Here is a 23,237-nt window from a genome sequence, read left to right as displayed (position 1 = left end):
GAACTGTTACTCGAAACGAAAACATTTCTTATTCTTCTCATGTATGCAATATATTTTTTTTGTTTAAATGACTTGGTACCCAACGGATATCTGAACAATTTAACAATGTATGTAAAGCAAAACATTTAAACTTAAAATTTTTTTTTTATATAACTCGTTAAAGATTTCTAATACAATAGCAAACTACAAACAACACATCAACTCCTATTTTTTCCCCACAAATCACTACACACTGCTTTCGATTGTATTCCCACCTCCATTGATCGATTCCAAGTTCCAAGTTCCATTATTTATCTACGTAATAAAAATGTCCCCAACGAGACAGCACGCACTGGTGGGCTGATAAAAGCAAAAACCCAGGCAAAATATCTACGGTCCCAGCTGCCGTAAAATCACAGTTGAACCGCAGCACAAAAATACACAAATCGAACGCGTCATCACCCCTTTTCTTTTTAGTCACAGATTTACCCCCAAACAGCCGGAAAAATCAACCGAAGTAGGAAAAACTGAACCGAAACCGATGGGGAAAACTGTAAAGAAAAAAAAACCAACCACATTCAAACGCACGCAAACATGGCACGCATTCAACGGGCTATCACTTTTCAACAAAGCATTTTCTCACCCATCATAACGGGGAATTGTGTGCTGAGTGGGGTTTCTGTTTTTTTTTTTCCTTCATCGTCCTCCTCACACCATGAGGAGACATTGCGAGACGGTGCGGTCGGAAATGTGACCAGTAAGTTACGCGTTTTCTCACCCAACTTCCAAACAGGACAGAACGCAAGCACGTTACCTCCCCCATCACCCCTATCGGTTACGCATTCGGATGAAATGAAATTGAACAACACGCGTCCATACAGGCAACGTATCAATAGGCAATAGGAGATAGGTTTGCCACACTGGTTTGGGATTTTTGATTGGGTTGAAAAGGATGATCAGCCGGGTTGGTGGTTGATAGTGCAGCTAAGAGGAAATTGGATTTTCTATAGATAACGATTTTTGTTTGCTTTTCTATGAACAGATGAAATGTCCACTGTGAATGGTAGGTGAATTAGAAGAAATTAGATAACCGTACAGCAGGCGGGTTTTTGTATTCTAAAGTGACTTATTAACGTTCAATATTTGTAGTTAATGTTCTAGTTCTATTGATTAAAAAATATTTAAAAACCTTCACACAACCTAAAGCAAAGACAGTAAAATAAATACAATTTTAGGAATTTTAATCATGGGAACTAATGTATTATTAGAAGTCATGTAAAATGCTAAAATGTATTATTGAATACATCGTAATTTGTAATTTTCTTTCAGCATCGTTAGTATATCGATGCAATTATTCCATTCCTCTTGTGACCCTATGACTCGATCATTTATTTCATAGAGCAGTTACAACTGAAACTAAGTACTTTTCCCTTCGAAATTACCCAATCAACCACCGTTATCTCTTTTCTGCTTGCAAATTACTGCGGAACCACTTTTCTAGTGTCTTTGAAATGAAGAGTTACTTCATACAGAGTGCAACCACCAACCACCTTCGTTTCATTTCGATATTACTGAGAGTAAAAACCCTTCGAAGCGTTCCCAAATTACTGCAGAATTTTCACTACATAATTTCCTCCACCCAGTTCCACTTGGGTCCACATAGTCCCACAGTAAGTGTACTCAAGGATACCGCAGAGATATGGTGCCAAATGGGTCAAATGAGTGTGTATATAACATTCAACTTATGCTACAGAGTCTGCAGGTGATTGGTAAGTTGGATGCTGAAACCTTCTTACTTCGATTGGATTTACCAGATGGCAATAACTTGCAGTCAACTTCGTTCCCTGCTCGACCTAACCATTGACGCTAGAATACATTCCGAGTTCTAGCAGAGTTTAATAGTAGAGCAAAACGGATGACGACTGAGATTATCCAATCAACGCTCTCCATTGTAACTGGGACGAGATGTGAGAACAGTAACATACGCGCTGTACATTGTAGAAGGTGTTTGAAGACGTATCCGAACCATTGGTTACGAAATCCTACTGCATAATCGTTACCACTTGGAAATAATTATCGGCCCGATACGCATACGCCAACACCATACAGAAGGACCGATTCCGATTCTCTGCACAAGAGTTGCTAAACAGGTGAACGTCATAAAAATCGTCAATAATTACTGCGTTACGCCATTCGGTTGGTTGAAGTGTCGTATGCCTTCCAAAAAAAAACGTTTAAGTCTTTTCCAACGTACCTTCACTATTGTTAGTAAACGAAACGGACAATTTGTGCTGAAGGCGTGATTGGCATTCCAAATAAGCGAATGGTATTTGTGTTTTATTTTTTTTTCCTTCAGTTGTATCCTCTTCTTGATGGAAACCTCTATCAGAATTATCCAACTCTAAAGATCTTGCTTTCTCTGTGAGCGTTTGTGAAGGAACATCGAAATAAAAAAAAACGTCCCGGAAGTGAAAAAATCCTGACGCTTAATCCGAAAAGAAAAGCCCCAAAAATCTAGCCAAAAAGATGTTAGCGAAACAACAACAAAAAAACTTGGGTCAAGAAGGTAAGACGTAACAAACTGTCGTCAAAGTTGAATTACTTCCGCCACGTGAAACACTCAATCATCGGCGCTTTTCCAAACTCTACCAACCACCCCAAACCTCGACCGCCCCGGAAAAAATCCTTTCACGCTTTGTTGCAAAAATGTTCAAGTGAGCAAAAGAGAGGGCATTAAACAAAAAAAAGTGAAATTTCTATTTTGCCCAACATTCGGTGGATTCAAACATTACGACGAAGTGAGAGTAAGAATTCAAAAAAAATCGAAACTCAAGAAGTATTGCGTACCGCACACTAACCAGGCAAATAAATCCATTAACACAAATTTGATTTTCTTCCCAAACTTTTATCAATTTGATTTATAGATAAAGTTAGCCTGGCCTGGAAACAGAAATGTAACGAGCAATTGGTGAACGGGCGAAACATTGCAGGCATTTCCTGGGGGCGGAAATGGAAGGCGAAACCATGACGCGGTGTCAATGATGGAAAGTCGGAAAAATGGTCTAAAAATCGTTCGCAAAACCAAACGCTTCATTCACTAACGAGCAAAGCTACCGCGTGATGGAGCAAAAGTGGAACAAGAAGTTTTGTGCCGTTGCGCCAAAAATTCTTTCATCAACACCATAAATCAAGCCACACCAGGAACTAAGTGAGAAAACGGTGACGCTTTCGCAGTTTTTTCTCCCGTGCCCTTCCCCCAGTGGACAAGTAAGAATACATCGAAACTGCCCATTTGTCACCTCTGTGCCTATGTTGTTCCTGCTTTCATTTCGTGTAACCCTTGTTCGGAAGCAAAGGAACAAAATCACAACGTGAAAAGAAGCAAATGAAAGGTTAACAATGGTTAAGCAGATCGAAACCGAGTGTGCGTCAAACGTATGACAAAAAATCAAACCAAAAACGCCTTCTAAACGACATCCAATAAATCGATTTTTCTAATCTTGACACGACTGAAGAAAGGCACGGGAAGGATGTAAGTGGTTCGACCACTAATTCATTGCAGATGACAAGAATTTTGGCAGCCGAAAGCTCTCCGGGAGGTAGTTTCCCGGGCGCGTACACTGGATCAAATGTGACCGGTGTGGACGACCGATCCATCTTGTTGCCATGTCCAGAGATCCCCGCCGTGGAAGTCTTTATGTTTTTGGGGCTCGATTGATTGATGTGTTTACGCCAACGATAGGTTGGTAGAAGGATCACCCAATGAGTACAGCATATGTGTGGCAATTTGTTGCAGTAGGGGCAAGAAATATATGAGCTTGATTTTTCCTTTCGTTTCCTTCTTTTTTTGCAAACGGAGACAAACGAACGTAAATGAGCTTTTGATCGGCAGAAAGTTTGACATATTAGTTGACCCGAAATAACAATTTTCGTGTCACAATAAGAGGGTCGTTGTGGTGGTAGATTGTCTGCAAAAGAAATATGTCATTAAGGAAGAAATATGTAGTTCTGAATGAAATTGAACGATGAGGGAACATACTAATCGATCTCACTTGTTGTTGAGATGGACTAACAATGCAGCAACTTTGGAAAAATCTAATAAATCCAAAATTTTAGTATAATACAACCTTTACGAGTTCAAGTGGTAAAGTTGGAGCGAATTGTGGTTTATTTTCAAGATGAAGTAGAGTATGTTAAGGTAGATGTGGAATCTTTCAACCTTTCTCGAACTTTTGCACGTTGAAATCGAATCTCTTAGTGCTCTTAAATTTGCAAACCATTCCGATTTGATGGATCAGCCAAAAAACCTAGCAAAACATGAAAACCACAAACCGCTGGAGCAGTGGTGATTTTTTTCACAAACTTCCTCAGTCACTCAAATCCCTCAAAAAGTGCCTTAAAACCAAAGTTTCCATTTCGACCGTTTGAGGTTTTCCTCAAATTTGGTTCCACAAACAATACCTCATGGCGGCCGATTTTTCTAAAAACACGATTTTCCTGAAAATCACGCAAAACCACTCTTGAGATCCTGAGATTTTGAGTTCTAAGGAAATCCTCAACCGTCGTTGTCCGGGGCATATAAAACATCAGTTCTAGAAATTTGGAAAGATTCCACATTTAACTCAAAACGAACCAGTTCAATTTGAAAAAATATCCAGATCAGTCTTCATCCTTACCACTTGAACTGAAAACCCCAGTAAGCTTCGTCGCCACAATCAAAATGTCATCGTTCCACCATAAGCGTGAACTGCAACAGGTTTAGTACAATTCCGTAGCCAATAAAATCATACACACTACATGTTGTTCTACGTCAAACTAGAATAAAAATCCAAAATCACCCTTACTATATGATTCGAAAATTGTGATCCGAATCTCATTTTTATCTTTCACACCGTCGTCACTTTATGTGTTTCATTGTACGCACTTCACAATAACAAAAAAAAATGAAAAGGCAGCAAAACAGAACATCTTTCGCGAAACATGGTTCCGACAAGAACTTCATTTGCAGTTTAGCGTTTTTGCAGAATTCTACAACTTCTTCCTCGAAACGACTGTTGTAAGAACCCATTCGGAAGCGATTCGATTCGATTTTCCACTACCACACACACACGTGCACGTACCGAAATGGCCCGGAAAATGTTCCCTTTTGTCAGGACATTTTTGGTTGCGTACAAATGGGATGATCCGCTTCGTACCGTCTTGCAAACTTTGTGCCTAACAGGCTTCTTACCCCTTCATACAAAACCAATACCGATAGAATCATACATGCAAAGGGACGCACTCTGTAAAAACGTGTCTGTGCGTATGGGTTAATGGGGGGGGGGATGCGAGAGGTTTAAGGGTGTTTCGTCGAAAACGTCAGACCCAGCTGTGCCAGGGCAACACGCCAGCAACATTAGCATACGGTTTCGTTTGCGTACACGCGCCCCGATATGTTCCCGGATTGGGTATACCCTCCCGCGCGTTACGCACCCATTATCCTTTTTGTTCGAGTGTGTAAAGTCTTGCCGGATACCCATAGCTCCACCGGAGGATGCTTCGTGGATGCATCGTTCCGGTTTAGAGGATGGTGCTTTAAGGGATGCCGCCGTGCGTACCAGATGCCTTTGCCGATTTGAGGACGGAACATATAAATATTCGATAATACTCGACACAAACGGCGAAGGAACGAAGGGTGACGCTGGAATTGAGGGCATATTTTAGCGCTTTTTTACGAGCCCATGATGATGTTGAGAATCGGTCGAATGGTAAGCGTAGTAAAGGAAGAGTTGCTCTATTTTCATCGTTTCTTACAAGACTGGGAAAATGTGTTTCTATGTATATACATAGAGTATATACATATACATCCATTTAAGCTCCCATTGCTATAGGCTAATCGATAACAGGATACGTTTTTTGCTTAACTACTGCAAAATAATTATTATCTTCTGTGAAAGTATTTATTTATTAGGATTTGGCATGGAATGTTCTAAATCTTTTTTTTCGCAGCAAGAATTTAAAAAAATTCTTTTGAATAATATCGGAAGCTGATATCACAATAATATTATTTTACATCATACAACACGTCGACTAAGGTTAAATAATGTGTGTAAATGATATGATGGAATGAATCAAATTTTCGCAAACATTTACAAACTAATCATGGAGTCTATGATAACTCACTAAAAAAATATAATTGTTTGCTTCAAAAGTTATGTAATTGAGGTAAATAAAAGCACAGTAAAATTTTCTATGAAATTAACAAGATTTGTTAAAAGAAATTACTTCGATACAATCTGTCAAAATAACAGGAGATCTTCTAGCAAGAAAGAGTCGAACAACAATCCATCGCTGGAATTTGTTCGATTATTTGACAGATCTCGTCCTAAAATTTAAGCTTTCTTACTTAATGTGTCATACACTCTCTCTCTTTTTCATTCTTGGCCTGATCAGGGTCGAACACGTCGCGAAGACATCGTCGCGTCGCTAAAAATCAGTTAAACTAACTGTGCCCGGCACCAGAAATCCGGAGTTAAAATCGGAGATTACTCCGGAGTTAACATTGGATGCAACACCGGAGTTAACTCCAAAGTATTCCGGAACCAACTCCGGAGTAATTCAGAGTCATCTCCGGAGTTAGTGTAGAGTTGCTGTGGAGTTAAATCCGGATTAATCCGGAAGAATTACTTCGGAGTATACTCCGATTTTTCAACGCGGGAGTCGGAGTAGATTCATGGATCCTTTCTGGAATTCGCACTACTAATCTGCACCGCCAAGCAGCTCAGCTAGCTCGTGGTTTATTCTTCTTCTCCACACACCCTGCTTACAAACACCACCAAGGGTAGTCCTTAGCACTGGCATCCTCCGTTAGCAGGACTCGTACCCGTAGAGGACTACCGGACGTATCAGTGTGCGACACATCGAGCATTTCGTATGTTGCTAGAGTCTTCTGGATCGCAGTAGTTCGTGGAGCCCGTAGCACGATTTCCACGAACAATGCGCATTCGGATTTCGCTGTTCATGTTGTTGTTCGAAGTTACGATCGTACCAAGTTAGCAGAACTTCTTTACCATTTCGAGACCATCCCCGTTAACTGAAACTCTGTTTAGGAGACGGGCTCTATGAGTATGTCTTTGTCGCATTGATCCTTAATCCAATTGTATCGGCCATACACTCCTATGTTTAAGTAATATATGTAGTTGCTTTTTCTTAACTTTCTAACCATTAATTTCTAAAAACGTTAATATCTTAAATGAAATATCTGATATCATCCCGAGACTTTGTGATATGTATGATACTGTTGTAATATCATCTGATATTATTTTGATGGTGATTATTCATGAGACCCTGGCAAGGTGCAACTGAAATAAATTATATATCTATTTTGAAATGTACTTCTAACTAGAAAATACTTTCAGCATGCAACATACGGTTCCGATTAGAGCAAGAAGAACCACTCCAGCATGATTAAAGAAGCAACAAAAGACAACATAAAATCATATGATAGCTACACCATGCATCCACTTACACCCTTTTATATAGTCATCATCATCTTCTTTATCATCATCAGCAACAAGCGTGAGCCGTTTGAGTAAATTACCGATGCATAAACCACGCACAAACGAGAAACAAACAAAAAACCTTGGTTTCATGCGTTGGTTGGACCGTCCTAAAGCTGCCGGCGGTTATACAAATGGTGAAATGACTCTTCATAACAGTCGAATTAACATAATTTACTTTGCCCCTACATCAAATGTCAAGCGTACGAGTTGAAATGGAGAAAAAACAAGTTGGAGGTGGCTGGAATGGAACTTGCTGATGAGCCAAAAGTGCATCATCACGGGATCAATTCGCGCACAAACCATAAAACCGGAAATGGGAGAGACGATGATAAGGCTAGCACGACACTGATCTCTCGTTGTTGATGCATGTTTTTTTTTTGTTTTAGTTTCATTTTGCTTTTTATCCATCAGCATGGCACTGTTTCCGGGCGGAAAAATATCGGACCAGTGCGGCAGAATGCCAGTACTATGCCAGGATAAATAAATTAAACTCAATTTAATTTACTTGAAATTTATCACCATCACACGCACGAGAGATGCGTTTTTTTTTGTTTCACGCACAATCCGCTATAAAAATGGCATGGCAAAAACGCAAAAATGTGCAGTTGAATGAACAATTTCGATTAATTTTTAACGTTTTCCCGCGAGGAGGTAGGTCATTTCCATCCATTACAGTGTACAACAAAATGCAATTAATTAGACAGTAATTTGAGTATAATAAAAGAGTCAAAAGATCTCTTTAGCTTATTGGAAAATATTAAATTCCATACCAGATGTACCCGGTCCATCGAAGCACATGCTCGGTATGCATTATACGCATAATATTATCAACGTGGGAAAATCACATCAACCATCTCTCATCGGCGTAATCGATGTTTGATTGTTCGATTAGACGAAATGTGCCCAAAACGTATTACAAAATCTCCGCAAAATGCTCAACCACACGGCCCGATGCAAACCATTCCCTTTCTCGAGGGCACAATTTTACCTAATGCATGTAAACACACCAAATAAACCATTTATTGTTTCACATATGTTCGCTATCGAACGATATCATTTGATCACATTTGGAGCACCAATGATGTGCCCAATACCCTCCTGTGTGTGGTAGAAAAATCTAAATCTACCCACTGTAAACATAACACGCAAAAAGGAGAAAGTTAACAGTGCTTCAGCAGATTGGCAATAGCAGAAAAACAAAAATGTACCTCAAAAACACATGTTACTACCGTACATCGCTGCTTGATTGGGTGTGATTCATTCGAATCGATTACGAGAACAGTTGAATATGTATCTCCCGGGAGCCACAACAATGTATCGTCGTACCGTGTTTCCTTCTACGGCAACACTTGCAGGCGGATGGGAGACTGCTTACATGCATGATTTGAAAGCGACGTCAGTTGCCCCCAGCCAGAAGGTTTAAGATCCTTTCATACGTTCTTCGTAGAAAGTTCAATATTTGCTTCTCTTTCCCGGGCCCGTTTCGAGAGGCTTTGCTGCATCATTCCACAAAACATGTTAACTTACCTAAACGAAAAAAAAACAAATCCCCCTGTGATGGTTTCGCTCAGTTTGGCATATATTTTCATAAATCGATGACTTTTATTGAAATATTATTCAGATTTGCGCCTACGGACCACAGCGGACAAGAATCGGGATGGAGATTGCAATCGTATCCGGTTCAACCGGTGTTGGAAAATGTCCATGCGTTATAGCGAATGTGTGATGAGTTTGAATGCGGAGGAGAAACTCTCTTTCCACCATTGCGAATGTAACGAGTGGCTAGGAAGAAAAATGGCCGGAAAAAATTGCCATTGAAAGTGTTGCAATTGAGCATCCAATCTATTATCCGCCTTTGGCAGAACAGAATTAGGTAAATGATACATTGATACATCTGCATGCATTGTTTTACAAAAAAGACATTTACATATATCTCCTAAGCCATTTTCTAAAATTCATGTTTTGTTAAATTATTGTGATTTAAATTATTGTGTATTAAAATGCTTGTGACTTTTATTTGTCTACATGAAATGTTTTAAAATTCAAGTTTGTTATGGGAATTGCATATTTTTAGGCGAAAATTAAAATAAAATCCGCTACAAGAAAATGGAATAACTTTGGATTTTACTAAAAAAAAATATACAGAAACAAATGAATAAAATCACAGAAAATAGTTTATTCAACTATTTCTATAACCTAACAATAATGTTTTTCTCGTGATACAGTCAACACATCACGCGCATGAAGCTCTAATCATTCTTCTCTCATGGTAGATATCAATCAATACATCACAAGCACCTAATCAAAAAAATCATCCTCGTCAGTAATTTTCAATTATGAAATGTAATGTTCCATTTGTAATTTACCACCGGAAGGCATGGTAAAAGGTAAAAAAAAGCAAACCGTATCTAATCGGATCGGTGTGCATTCAACGATTTGAGCCGCAAATTGAATTACACTCCATAATATAAATCACGCATCGTGCCTTAGCCGTGATGGACCGGCATTAGACCGTGAACGATTTACTTTTTTGTACATGTTGCTGAGTTTTATGCTTTCAGTATTTGTTACATAGTTACAATGTTTGTTTTTCATAATGTTTTCCACTTAAGTGCCCTTTTTACACTGGGCAAGCAAAAAAGTTCATTAGGCGGTGAAACCAAAATTTAATTAATCCAATCAACCGAACCAATCATAATGCATTAGCGACGAACAAAAACCAAAAAAAAACAACTGTCAAAGATTATGTTTCTGTTCGTGAGAATGTGCCTGTTTGAATTTATTAAAAAAATACTTTCACCTACTTCCAGGCATTTGCCACACTAAAATTAATTAAATCGAATTTCAAGGTCCGTTTGTCGTCTTTATTTCCGGCCATTTACTTCTTCTTTGCTATGGAACAGAGTTGCGTAAGGTTTGATTTCGACACCAGCTTAGATATGAAAAGGGAAAAATTAAACAAAACTCTCTACACCCCAGCTTAACTCAATTGACGCTAAACCTTAACTCCACCAGTAAAATGTGAAGATTGTATGCAACGCATCTTGAAAGATAAAATACAACGCAAAAGGGGTAACAACCATCGAAACGATTGCAGAGCATTCAAACAGAGGAAATTGAAAGGTGGAAGAGGGGATGGAAAAGGGGGGTCAGGTCAATTCATTTTACGATCAAATTAATAATCATCATCAAGAGTGATTCCGTCGCCTACGGACATTTAGCAGCGCCGGAATCGGTCGCATCGTATGAACTTCACCCTATAATGCAATCGTGGGCAAACCAAACGCAAATAACAATAATAATTACGATAAAGATAATAATTATTAATGCACTCCGACGACTGAAGCACGGCGATGCTTATGCACTTGGCCGAGGTGAAACTGCCGAATGGGCAATAAATATTCAACAAATGGTTAAAACCAAAGCTATGGGAAAGAAATGCAACCAATGGGGATGAAAGTTTACGAACAAATTTTCCAAAACTCGATCTTTAACTCTGTTGGAGACGTACGATTTACTGGCCAATGCAATCAGCTTGTAGATATTTAGAAAAAGGAAACGAGAATTCCGAGTAGAGCGTAAGCATCTTCGGAAACGGTCAAGTACGACAACAAAATTGCATCAAATAATACGACCCACCGTTGCATTGTTGCAGCATGCAACCGACAAAACTATTTATTGCAAAATACGCTCATTTGCATCGGTATGCCAGTGCAATATGATGGTCGAATCGAACGTTACCAAGTGCTCAGTTCAGTTCGGGATTTCCCATACTCGGAATGTAACGTCCCGCATGCAATCTCGTTGCAGGATGCATTTATTCCGGTGCACCGTTTTATTGCATCCCTGTGCGATTAGGTGTAAAGGCTGATGTTGAAACCTTGCACCAACATTACGCTACGTCAACGATAAACCATCGCAGATCAAACGAACTGCAACTACACAATGACGATGAGTTTCCTTCTAAATTGTACATTTCTAAAACGGTTAAGCTATGCAGCAGGCGGAAATAAATCGCCTCACAAAGGCTTTCATGCGTACGTTGCACAAAGAAGCACCAAAATGCGGTAGTTTGCAAATCAGACCAATTGACTGTGATTTTCATAATGCACTGCGTACTGTTCCGGTGCTGGAAATGTGGTGGCAAGCCTCATAACTTCGCTGCTATTCTGTTCGTGATGGTTTATTGCGTCGGTATGATTGCTTCTGCAGAGAAATTACCGAACTACAAAAGCTGAACGGACCTGCTAGTTGTGTTTGAAATTGGCAGTCGATTCGATCTAAAAAGTGATAAAACAATATCTAAATTAAATTAAAATTTGTTAAAGTCGTTTTTTTATAAAAATTGCGAAGGTAAGCTCCAATACATTCCAATTTTGTTGCCCATATTCCACCAATAATCTTCTCATTTCCTGCTGCTGATTGCGTTCCTAAAAAAACCGACATCTCAAGCGCCGCATCGTTGCTTCTTTGAAACGTTGAAAGATTTTGCACTGGCCAGCCTCTTCACCACCGGCACCTGGCTACTGGTATACTTTATTTCATTTTTATTAACCGATGGGGAACTATGAAAAATAACGAGATGTGCAAATTTTTAGCTAAACCAAGCTGACTAAACTCCTTGCTCTGACCAGCCGGCACCATGCAGCCAAGAGAAGTGGTTCATTTTGTACTGCTTCCAAAGCGCAAAAGCTTCAGAAGTTCATCCACAAATGCATGCCCCGGCCGATCATGGCAAGCTGGCGGTGCTACACTGAAGCCACTACTTAATATCTGCTCCGTTAGCTTGTTCCTTTCTGGCCGGCTTCCGATCATAAACGGACACACGCCAACGCGGTATCCACACCAGCTGACGGCTCGTCGAGAAATCTCGGACTGATGCTGATGATCCTTCGAGGGAGTGTATTCCCTTTCCGAAACGTGACAAGGACCGCAACCAGAAATCGCAACTCTGCTTCCTTGCACGCTACCGCTCACTGACGAGGATTTAAATAATTTAGTGGCCCTTGTCATGAAATGTGCTTGTGTCGGAAATGTTTTCGTTCTTTTTTCTTTGCTGCCCCGAGGCCACCTTCCTGGTTCTGCCGTGCGGATTAACGGCTATGCCGTCTCGTGCCAATGTGAGGTTTAGCGTTGGCTTTTGTATTGTATTTTTTTTGTACCATTCCCTCTACTGGTACTCCGCTCAAACGAACATTATACTAAGAAGATGAAAATAAAAACAAAACACACCAGTAACACATCCTTGCAGCAGCGTGCGGTGAAGAAATCAGATCCAACGACTTGCGCCATCAAGCCGCGAGATTTGCAACCGTGATTTGTGTCAATTTCACACGACATAACGATGTACTCCAAGGCATGCGATAGTAGCTACGGGACAGATGCTTGAGCAGGCGAACGAACGCATTGTTTGATGGATTGTAACACAAGGCGGTTAGACATGTACGAATGTAGACAGAAAATATTTCGATGTTATCACAAAGTAGACGCATGTTTAGCTAAACTCAGCGTGTTCTACTATGAATTTGAGGTTCTACAAGCAAACCAAAATGAAACATGTGTTATTTAATTTTTTATCGTTCAAGACAAGTCTGAAGACTTCCGAAACGTCTATTATACACTAAACATCACAACGAATGTTACGAGTTGTAAAAGTATCTAAAACTCATTTAGACAATTTATCTTCTTTGAAGTATACTTAATAAGTGATGTATGCGTTCCTAACGAATTTAATTATAAAACTTTTAAAAATATTTAGAATACATCAGGATTATTTTCTGAAGAAACCTTAATTTAAAAAGACAATCTCATCTTAACGGGATGTCAGATTTAAATCCCAATCCAACGGTTCCAGAGTCGACTACAAAATATGCTTATCTTGCTATCTTTGATTATCCACTTTCTGCACGCTATGTGAAATTACATCATCCTACACTATCTGGTACAAAGTTTTTTAATTATTTTCACTCACACTACCAAACACAATCTTTTACTTCATCCGCTGAGCAAAAGGCAACTTGCACGATGTAAGTACTTTCCAGCCCATTGCCCATTTTCGGACGGTTGATCTCACTCATTAAGTCCGTATGTGTGCAACGTGGTCGTTCATCAAGTTTGGATAGCTCAGCGGTATAGACAGCAACCAGCAACCAGTGTACTGGCATGTCCTTGAGCTGTGCCCTTTTTGCCTCATCTACAGATGAAGCAAAACAGCTCAAGGACTTGCTAAAACGTTTGCTGCCCTTCGTTTAGAGCCTGGAACAGTTTACAAACTTTAATCAAATATTTATGACGAACCGCTCCGAATCTAAGCAAGATTTCATCCCATCGTATCATACCACAAACATGAAGACGGATGTCTTTCCGTTGAGGATGCATATTGTATTAGTTTGCCACATTCCTTCATCTCATCACATATGTAGCTTCTATTAATTTCCCGTTCGATCTTGTCCTATGGTTATCATTTGTAGACAACTCGTTTGAAGTTGAAAGAGTAAATAAGATCCGTATGATTCGTTTTATAACGCTTCTGGAACAGTGCTATTTAGGAAAAGATTGAAGGACATTTCTTATGAGGGTCAAGATCGTTCAATGAAGCTTCCATTTTATAGTAGCGTAAGTTTTCCCAATTAATCCATCCCAAACTTTGGTGAAGAATCTCCTTTTGTTGCTCTAACGAGTGTAACAAGGTTCCATAGAATCAACGACTCGGTATGGGAATGTGTGTCCTGGTATGAAAAGGCCAATAAGAACTCACACTATACACACACACGATCCCAAAGCAAACTATGCCGACATTAATGACAGTTGCGAAAATACGTCCGCTGTGTGTAACATCAAACTTAAGCCTTTTAACATTCCTACTCACTAAAAGGACATGCACACACACGACAGACTTGATCGTAATTTATTACACCACAACCGATAGGAAGCGCCCGGGAACTAATAAATTAATGCCAGCAGAACACACGATTGCAGGGTGGCCAGTCTTTTTTTTTTTGCTGCCGAGGTAAAAACTTTGTCCCCAAAGATGAACGTCCCATTCATCTTCCGGCTGGCGTTCCCAGCTGCTTCATCCGAAGACCGTTTTGCGTTCTTGGGCATGTGGCTTTATTTTTGGACATAATTTTCTTCCGGAACCGGGTTCTCAGCTTTGCTGACTGGAACGATCGAAATAAATTTAGTATCCTTAGCAGTGACACGCACATTGCGCTTTTCGGGTAATTTGATGCACCTGACTGCATCTTAAGAAGCCTCAGGAATGGGACCTAACATACCCATAAATTGTGCCATGCATCTGGAAACGTACGTACGTACGGTTCTAGGACTTGGTAAGTTTAATTACCGTGACAGCTTGTTGTTAATTCAGGCAAAGGCTCTTCAAGCTCAAGGAACGGTTCGACATACGTTTCAAAAAAGCAACACAAAAGATCTAACGAAAACCGTTCGCATACTTCTTCCTGGATTGGTTGTTTCTTGCAGACATACAGATTATGTTTTCTTATTGAAGATATGTTTGAAACGATGGTCTCACTCCATCCTCCCTACCGGTCAGTACAAATAGCGCAGCAAAAGTGAACCAATCAAGCCAATATTCAACCCTTGTCCCATGAAAAAGGAACCTGCAGTAAAGACATTTCCGCTGATAATGTCTATCCACAGGTTCATGCCACTCCGGAAGCTGTTGGAAGGTTTCCTGATGGAAAAATCTCAACATCACACACACACACTCATACACAACATACACGACATCAATGAGCATCTGAAGTGAGCATTTATACCACATTACAGCAGTGATGCAACGCGAGCCACTACCGTTCATCCGACATATAGTGTATACGGGCAACTGCAACTTCGCTGTACCTCGAAACCGGAAGTATAATCCCCGCCGGAGTAGGTAAGCGACGAAGCGCAAGGACCGTTCAGTTCCGGTTCCGGTTGGGCGAAACGATCAACTCCACTACCCGACATGACCACAACCGCCTACCCAGCTCGACAAGTCGGAAATCCATTCGAGCGGAAATAGTTTCATTTTCTCTGCTCGTTTTCTAACTCGTTGTCGTCAAGCCATCATTGGTTGTCGCTGAGGCAACGGACCAATCCAGGGGGTAGTGGTGGGAATATTCTCATACCCCAACCGCCACCGGGACAGCTGCTACCTCCGTACGAACGATTACTTCATGTTATACAGACTTCCTGTATTGTCCACACTTTTTCCCCCCAACCTACAATTCTCTAATGTCTGATTCTGCACCTGATGTTTGGGACGATTGTTGAGAGGAAAATCGCCTCACATCCAGCGACAAACCCTTCCGCCGCAGAACTTTTGGCAGCTATTGTACTAAAAGCAGAAGGGATTAAAATTGGTTCGCGAACGAAACACACCAGCAGAAGGTTTTAAAGTGTCTCTTAACGTACAACCGCCGATAGGTCCTGCACAGGGATTGAAACATATATGTAGTTCCCAACAATTGCCATTGGTTAAATGTCCACTTATCTCTAGAAGTCCTATGGAATCGTTGGTTTAGTTTGTTGGGAATAGTGCTATTCAAAATAAACAAGTATCATTTTCATGTATTTAACAACATGAATGTCGATTAGGCTGCTTGAGATGCTGCATTTGTGATATAATGAATAAAATTTGAGAGAAAAACACATAAGTTGAAATGGAACAATTTAATCTTTTCAACTTTAGTAGAGTTTTCCAATAAATGAATCTTCTTGGAAATTTAAATGATGTTTTAAATTTGTAAAAACGTCGTACAAAATTTCGCTCCTTTTGCCACAAACACAAGCAAAGATTTGCGATGCTCCACAGAATAAAACTCTAAACCCAAAACCAAGTGTAAAATGGACTCCAAAAAGTCAGCCCACACCAACACCATTTTTCCGGCCCCTTTTAGACGAAAGCGAAACGGAACTGGCGATCCATGCCCTAGTGGCAATACTTTCTACCCAAATGGGTCCGCGTTGGGGAAGCGAAAATGAAGGTCCCTGGTACCACGGTCGCCTGGTCGACAATCCGTTCAACATATCCTCCCAAGACCGGTAACGAAGCGGAAAACTTGAGCCTTACGGTTGGTTTTCCGTTCTCCTCCCTCTCCTCAAACCAGTGGTTATGGCGTTTTAGCTTTAGGACTCTGTGTGCTGTACTGTGCTATGTGTGTGGATTGGCTTTAGGATAGCAAAAGAGACCCGAAGCCATCGAGGCCGATTGCGGAATGTCACAGGTGTGGTGTCGTACAGTTTGTGGATGTGTTTGTTACAGTATGTGCATGCATGGAATCCAAGGCCGCAACCACATGGACAGCACTGTAAGAGCACGATCCTAGAGGACAATGGTGGAGGTGGAATAGATTTATTACTGCACCAAAAATTCACCCTCCCATGTTGCAGGAATTGGAGCAAGTTCCGAGTGCGACTAAGTGCGCACGGGCCAGAACACACTCCGTAAGGATCGGCCTTACTTTACGGGAACGGTTAAACCACAGCCTCGAACTGCCTGCACCATCGGTACCCGCTGCACATGCCGAAGGAATTAAATTCCCAATTTAAATTTATTCACTTCAGCGGTCCACCACGTTTACGGCACACATTGACGATGACAACCGGGTGGGTCGTACGAAGATGCCGGGCACGCAAACGACAGTTGGCAATGAATTTCAGGGACTCTGCAGTCAAACTCTTGCACACCAGCCGATTCCATCCACCCGACTACTGGTCATTGGGTTTAATAATAGCAGAGCGAATACTAAAAATTGGACGGTTCGCCTCAAAATTAGACCAATCGAAAGTTTTACCATGGATCTCGTCCTCATTTTCGATACGCTCAGTGACGAGTGTGGGCTAGATAACCATCCTACCGAGAATGGAGCAAACGTGACTACTTTGCATATGAAGAGAATAAAATGAAGAAAGTAATCCCATCCACCAGGAGTTTCCAAGTTTCGCTGACTGTTCGGTGAGATGTGTTTTTTTTTACTCTCGTTACTTTTTAGTCCCAAGATTCTGAAGTGTGCAAGTTTGAAGAATTCAAGACATAGAGTGCTAACCCTAATTCAGCTACTTCTTCACAAACCTGCACCACCATGGTAATGGGTGACGATGGTTTCCCCTCATACACGGCAAACGGGTTGATCACATTCGGACATCACAACTTTTTGGCAGAAAGGACACTGAGGTTGTATTAGTGCACGGGAAAACGTGACGAGTGACCGAGAGACCGAGTTTGTTTTGGAGTTGTTGGGATAGGACTTCGTCTCCAATCCCTGACTTCTTCTCCCGGTTCTGGGTCAAACACAAACTCGCGAACGATTGTACATCCCTTTCGGGTGGAGGAGAAAAGATCCAATATAAACAGCGCTGAAGGTACGTGTAGATACAGAATGGAATCAATCCATTCCCACGAGTAGCATTAGTTCCCCTAGACCCGGTCGCTGGTGGAAACGTTGTTGCGGAGCAGGAACGATGGTTTTTAGGTGGGTAGTCTACAACCAGGAAACTGGTCGCATAAATATGCGATCGACGACCCTTTAGAACCGCGAACCTGATACCATAGAAGCAGCTGACCCAAAGACTAGCATCATCCCGAAAACGCAAGAACGTGCCATTTCTGATTGGACTACATTAGGTCAACTGTGCCCAAGTTTCATGCAAACGATAGGATGCGATCCGCATATCTAACGAGTTCGTTGCCGGAAAATACAACTGTGGCATGTGGAAACGCTTGCTCACAAAGCTCAGGGATCTAAGCATTTTCCTTTAAAAATCGAGCTGTGAGATACGAGGATACAAGTGTTCGTCTTTAACACAGAGAAAATGCAAAGCTTCGCACTATTATAGGTACAAAATACATCAATTATAGAGAAACTACATTCAATTCGCTAGTTATTTTTGTAAATTTTAAGATTCATCAACACTTCTGCAAAAACTTCACAGTCCTGCAATAGTTCACTGATTTGCAGATACAAAATTATGCAAAAATAACATTCATTCCCATCTCCATATCAATCAGTATCAATGAACCTCTTAATTGAATAAACAACTATCAATTTTATGCGACAACCGTGATCGAACGATTACTAATGCCACCAAGGCCAGAACTATGGCTTTTGTCACGCTCCGTTTAACGATTGTGATGATAACAAAACCCGACGCTTATTATTTCAAACTTTACGTACCAACCTGAAGGTGCTTGCTCGAGTAAACGCCATCCCAAAAAACGTGGTCCCGGGCACGTATTTACTATCGGAAATAGCATCAACTAATAACCCGAAGAACAAGATATAAGCCAAGATGCTTGGAAATGGAATGGTGGTGGTACGCTAAACTAGAAACAAAGTAAAATCAACAATGTGAAGAAAAGTTTATCGAAGCATGAGGTAGTGCACCAGGGCAGAGAGTTTTAATACCTCCACATTTATTCATGGTGGCTGGATATTCGCTTCTTGTGCATTACTGATGCAATTAAGAATGTTTTACCAAGCTAAAAAAAAGTTGATCACAAAAAGAGTTCTCAAGGAGTTTGATTGAAAAATCGAAGTTCAAATTCAGGATATTCCCCGGGGGCACATAAAATTCCTTACAATCTTAATGCAACATCATCTTGAGTGGTTATGATGCTCCACAAGTTATCGTATGATCAACGTTTACTTAAAAACTCATCTAAATCCAGTAAAATTTAATGAGATATCGACAGTCTGCTGCTAGATCATTGGAAAACCAACCGATTAATGACATGAAGTACAATTTTCTTTATAAGAGGAATTGTTAGATAGCAGAAGAGTGAAAAAATATGTTTTTGCAACACTGCTGAATTCATCAGAAAATACTCATTATTGCTAAAAAAAAACCATACCACTTCGGTCAAATAATGCGACCAAAATGCTCTGAATGCATCACTTGATTGATGGAAACACCTCCAAAGTGTCATTCTAATCTGCATACCATTTTGGCGGTGTTGAAATAAATGTTCAAAAGATAGCTTCAATTAAAATAACGCTGAGCACACACGCACAAAATCCCGCAACCCAATGATTTGATTATCTAATAGGTGTAACTAATTTGCAATTATCCTGAGCTTCGTTCAAAATTTCTCCAACCCGAGCGTATTCATTGAGCATGCCCACAAAAACGCATCCCATCTAATTGGATAAATAAATGAACCCGTTCAAACGCAACGAACAAACAGATTTCACCACGACTATTCAAATAATCACTTGACCACCGGGTCCAGTTCCAATTTTTCCCATATTGAGCCAACAAAATGGTGCTCCTGCTCTATATAATTATTTTGCGTGATGTACGTGTTGCTGTTCGTCCACAAAACGTTGTGGCGGTCGATTCGTCAGGCCGTTAAATGTTCAATTGGATTGGTTCTATTCTATTGCATTTGTCACCGTTTCGAAGCAAATTAAATTAGAATTTTATTTTTAATTCGTCATAACTGCGCTTTGTATCGAAATGTAGTCTTTTGTTAGATTTGAAACAAAAAAAATATTTGGTGAAAATTCGGATACGATTGTACATCTTGCAATAAAATTCATCCGCCACTGATAGGCGATACCGGGTGTAACAGTTTCGTAGCCAAAATTCCCAATTTAAGCTTCAATTTCACGCACGTATATTCACTATCGATTGGGGGTTTTTCGGGCGACATGCTGTTCTATGTTATATTTTCAACGTACAATTTATCGAACTTTCAAACGTTCGATGGTGATATTCACCTGAAAACCCTTTTTGTTTTTTGCAAAATTGCCTCGCCTAGCTTTCCGGTACACCAAAGGCACCAAACACACGACACCAGAATCAAACAAAAACTCGAGAACCACGTACACATCATCTTGCAGCGTTGCGTGTCCGCACCGCAGCAGTACGGTTCTGGTTCTCGTGCTTTCCAGCCACGTACCTTTCATTATTTTCACCTTTAATTTCATTAAATTTATCATCGAGTTCCGGCGGCTCCCCAACATACAAAACCGGTTGCCAAGTTGCGCTGTTCGCGTTCGAAAAGCGAAACTTTTTTTTTCTTCCCTTCGAGCATTACGAGTTGTGGAAACGATACACAAGTAGACAGAACAAAAAATAATGAAACAAAAATCTAGTTTACACTATACCCCTGTAAGCTTATCGTTCTCGTGGAAAGGATTCTGTTCACTACATTTTCGGAGAAATCCCCTGTTGGCATACCTTTGGGGGATGCATTTCATTTCCGGTTGAATGTTTTCGAGCTGTTCAAACGCTAGAAAAACTCCGCTCATACCATCGTTCATTTGTGGTACATTCGATAGAAAGAATTTCTTAAATTTATTCCACTAACGCGCTCCATTCGTACTGTTCGAATGTGCGACGCTGGGAAAAAAAACAAACACAATTTAATTTCTCGAATACGAAATGAAACCCGTTTATAAGATGTTGCTTTGAAGGATGAAAGAATAAATTAAATTGCTCGCTATTGTTTTTACTTACAACACCTAAACTAATCACGTAACTAAAATAAATAAATCGGCACTTATCGTTACAGCAAGTTTGATACGTTCTCTTTAATTAACGAAAAAAATGGAAACAACACACGACATGCTCTATGTTCTGTTTTGTGTTTTCCTTTTTGAGAAATGAATTTTGCTTTCCTATCAGCCACTACCATAATTTATCAAATTTATGTTTTTCGATAAATTCTTGGGTAATTTAACAATTTAAGTTTCCTTTTCCTTACCACTATTACTGTGATCAAACCTACTACCAGCAAAGAAAATATTTTACAAATTCTGCAATGACTGCCCAAAACCTTATCTGGAGAATAATTTTATAGAATTTTCCTTTTTTTTATTGCCATTAAAATGACATTGACATTTCTGTATTTTCTTTGATCTACCACAATATATCCTTTTGCACCGGGCCATGCAAATAGGACAGGTTCTTGGTACAATTAAGAAACCTTCATAGAATGCAAATGAAAAGTTTCACGCCCAAAAATAAAGACAGAGCAAAAACACTCCCACATAAATTTCTATTGTAACTCCCACCAGACATAGAGAAAAGCTTAACAGTCTCATCCTACGGGTGATTGCAATTGATTATTCCTCATTCGTATGCAACACTGTTCAAATCCTGCGCAATGTGTCTGACGATAGATTAAAATTCAGCCTGTATCCAACCATTGGCTGTGACTTACTGGCACATAAAGCACTGAAACAAAAGGGAACAAATATTTCCAAAGAATACGACTACAAACCACCATCATTAAACACGGACTACACCTGCTCATTTCAATGCCAAGGCTCGGGATATCGTCATCTTACCCCAACTGATTCATTCAATTCATCCGGTTCCATTGACTCTTGCCAGACATGCTGTTGGCAATGGTTCTGACAAATGGAAGGAAAACCAAAAAACGAGAAACATTTACGCACCGGCAAGCTTCGCTCACGTACTCTATCTTCGACATAAATGAATCTAAATTCCAGCAGCGAGTCACTACGCTTCACCGAGATCCCGGATTTGTTCACTTACCTGTTGAGGAAGAGAAAAAAGAAAGAATAAAAATGTAGTCTCCAGTATCAAGTATTACGAATATTAAACAATGTCTCTAATAAAGAAGAAAAGGTTGATTAAAGTGTGGTGTAATTCTTTGGATGGGGGACAACAAATTGAGATCCAATCTAACACAAAGTGCCACTGAAACTTGAAACCTTTGTGGATAGATCAGTTTTCCGTGTGAGAGAAAAGGTGGACATAAATGAGATTGAAAAACAACTTCAATCATATCACGCACAGCTGTGATTTTCATATCTGCTATTGTATTTTAATATAGAAATATTAAATTCTGTGCAGTCCTAGCACAGTTATAAGCTGCCTTTGAGATACATTTGAATCTAAACTGACTAAAATTTGTTTAATAAAATTTAGTGCAACAGTAGCAAAACTTGGGATTGTAAGGAAAAAAATTACAGGAGGTTCATGTTAATGAATAATGTTAATGTTGTATTAAATATAGCGTAATAATATTATGAAGTATTTTGAACTCCAAAAAGTAATTAACATAAAAAAATTAAATCAACTATGTTAGTTATTTCTATACACAAAACAAGACAACGTTCATTGATCTCTACAACTTTCAATAATCACTTCACGCTGTATAGCTGATGAAATGAAGACGTGACGAAGGTTCACCCAAGCGTGCAACAACTTCAAATCCCATCTGGTTACTGACCACCCTTAAACCGCTCAAGTTCTTAATCTTAATGCTTCTTAACCATTATGCTTGCTTACACCCTTTGTAAGATAAAGCAATTCACATTACCGTCGGTCGATTGTCGGAGTGCAGCTCTGACCCAACCCAACCGAACAAAAGTCCTTTCTATTGGACCAAGTTTCTTTGGAAGTCCAAAATGTTCGAAACCTCCCACTGGGCAGTAATTGCGAATTTCTTTTAGCAAATACTGATTATGACCGGTGTTGATTATTCCGCACTCCTTCCACACCAAGAGCTTGTGCCAGATGAGAACAAAAGATTGCTTAATATCTTCAGAACGTCACTAGAGGATGTCAGTCAATAAAATGCACAAGCGAAACTACATCGGAAGTGCAAAAGCACCTACTATGAAAAAAGCACTAAACACTTGACTGCGGTGAAGTTCGTAAAAGCCTCTACTGAAGCCATTGCCTATATACAGGAAACACTCACGGTGACGATTGAAAAAAATGGCTTATTTTATG

General features: G+C 40.0%; 1 protein-coding gene across 8 annotated transcripts in view; it reads right to left on the bottom strand.

Annotated features, from left to right (window-relative positions):
• LOC125760876 (uncharacterized protein CG43867) overlaps positions 1 to 23,237 on the bottom strand; it is a 192,115-nt gene that overhangs the window by 138,171 nt on the left and 30,707 nt on the right. The window lies entirely within an intron of this gene.

This window comes from Anopheles funestus, chromosome 2RL (genome assembly GCF_943734845.2).
Source record: "Anopheles funestus chromosome 2RL, idAnoFuneDA-416_04, whole genome shotgun sequence".
In the NCBI taxonomy this organism is placed as follows: Eukaryota; Metazoa; Arthropoda; class Insecta; order Diptera; family Culicidae; genus Anopheles; species Anopheles funestus.
The sequence above is the reverse complement of the archived record's forward strand: the minus strand, read 5'-3'. Positions and strand labels throughout refer to the sequence as shown.